Raw genomic sequence first — 2,395 nt, 5'->3', positions numbered from 1 at the left:
GGCCTCGCCGGGTCCGGAGAGGGGCAGACCGGGGCGGGAAATAGGTTCCTTTCCTGGCTTCAGGTTCTGCAGTAATTTGCAGCTGAAATTGGGCTGGGGAAATGGGGTGGGGACTCAGTACCTCGTAAGAGTTGGGGGTGAACATCCAAATTGGGGCGCGGCAGACAAGAACGCAGTCGCGCGCCGTACGAGGAAGGAGCAGCGCCCAGCTGGGCTTAATTTTCGGCTCGGTTCCGGACTTCCGGGGGAAGCCGCGCTTAGCCCCGCCCCAGGGGGCGGAAGGGGCGGGCCGAGGAGGGTGAGGGGCGGGGCCGTCCTTGAGCTCCCTGGGCTTGCTTTGGGTGCTTACGCCGGGCGCTTCAAGCCTCTTGTCTCAGGCAGCTGGCGATCCGCATCGTGATAGAAGCGGTCATGGAAGGTTGCGGATGCGTTGAGGAGCTCCTCTAGGGCCCTTAGGAGCTCAGAGGTGCCGGAGCGCCTATGTGGGGGACTGTCGGGGCAGAAGCACCTCCAGGTGCCCCTGCACTTGACGAAGGGGTGCAGTTACCCCCACACACCAAGGGCCCCCAGGAACGCAAGTGTCGGCTCCCTGTGTCCCCCACGTGGGTCCTTTTGAAGCGGAGCAGGACCCTATGGTCCTTGCCCCCCATGTCCTCAGCCTGCCTTTTGTCTGTGGAAAAACTTTAGCCAAAGAATAAGTTTAATCAGAGAGGTGGAAAAATGCAGAAATAGAGGAAAACAAAGGAGACCGAATAATAATAGTTTAGTCCTTAAGCATAGTCAAGGACCTTTAGTTCCTCCTTAAGGGCTATAGATAACATTCTGAGCCGTATCCTGTGAGCTGTTTTGCAGCTACTGAAGCCCCCACCAGGTGGAGGAGGGTGACCACATGATGACCGAACTGAAGCCATGACATAAGCTGCTCCACGTCACACAATTCCGAGAACTGGCCTCAAAGAAATGGGAACAAACCCTGGAACTAAAGATTAACCGTACTTAAAACGACCAAGATGACTGCCAGAACTGACTATGCTGTTCTGCTCCCTCCCTCCGCCTATATAACCCTGAAACTCCCTTTTAAAAGCCCCTGTGCCCTGAACAGCAATCGGGAGTTCTCGGACAGGACTCCACCCTCTCCCCGGTTGCCAGCCTCTGAAGCAACCTTTCCTTTCCTACCAACCCTTGTCTCTCAAGAATTGGCTTTCGAGCGGCTAGCAGCCGGACCTGGGTTCGGTAACACTTTGACACTACCTTCTGGTCTGCTTTTCCCAAAAGCCAGGCGACGACTTCCCCGGCAGTCCAGTGGTTGACTCCGCGCTCCCAATGGAGGGGGCATGGGTTCTATCCCTGGTCGGGGAACTAAGATCCCGCATGCCGCGTGGCGCGGCCAAAATGAAAATAAAAGGCGGGCGAGCCTGGTACCCTCTGCTTCCCAATCCCGAGCTGAGTCTGCCACCTCTGGCTGGAAGGCATTTTATCAGCCAGGTGGACGGGGAGCACCAGGGCAGCACCATCGGGCCCTAGAAGGAGCCCAGTTGTACCGCTTTGGCGGTTTTCTGATGCTGAAGCCCTTCTGCCCACTTCTTTCTCGGGGCTTCTCAGGAAGGGGGCGTGTGACCCAGACCTCATAGGCACAGGGGACGGAGCACCAGGGAGGAAGGTGGTCCTCCCAGACTCCAGTCGTGCTTGAAAATGTGGGGATGAAAGGGGCTTGGGCTGCGAGCTTCTTGAGGGCAAGGGCCGTGCTCCTTTTGCCCTGGGCCTGGCATGCGGGCAGAGTGGCTGCTACACTCCAGCCTACCACAGCCCCGTTGAAAGCAGCCTCCACCTCCGTGGTGGCTCAGGTCCCTGTGATCAGCCCCTGCCCTATACACACACCCCTGGGGCAGGAGTTATGACCATAGGCTGGGTGCTTGGGTACCCTGGCTGCTTCTTGCAGGGCAGTGGCCCTAGGCCCCTCACCAGGCCCTCCACATTCTGAGGGGAGCTGATTCGACTTGGGGAAGTGTATCTCAGCAAAAGGTGGCCAGGGGGGCTTCTCTGCTTCTGTCTGGACAGAGCAGTAAAGGCCTGGGGACCAGGAGCTCAGAGCTTGGGGACAGGATGGAAGTGAGCTCCTGGTCAGGAACTGCTCTAGACCCTCTCTAGAGGAATCCCAGGATCAGCTAAGTGTGGGTTCTGGAATCAGATGGGCCACCCCAGCCTCCCTCATTTGTCCCCTCCTAAGGCTTCAGAGGCCCTCATCTTTGGGAAGAATTCTTAGTCCTTGGTTTTGTGCTGAGGGCAGCGACCAGGTCTTAACTCCTCTCTGCCCAGTTCCTGACACACAGTAGATGCTCAGTAATATTTGCTGAAGGAATTCTGCCCAGAGATTATCGCCACTTTTGCCCAGGGG

The sequence above is a fragment of the Eschrichtius robustus genome, chromosome 20 (genome assembly GCF_028021215.1).
Source record: "Eschrichtius robustus isolate mEscRob2 chromosome 20, mEscRob2.pri, whole genome shotgun sequence".
Lineage (NCBI taxonomy): Eukaryota > Metazoa > Chordata > Mammalia > Artiodactyla > Eschrichtiidae > Eschrichtius > Eschrichtius robustus.
Note: the sequence above shows the minus strand (reverse complement) of the source record.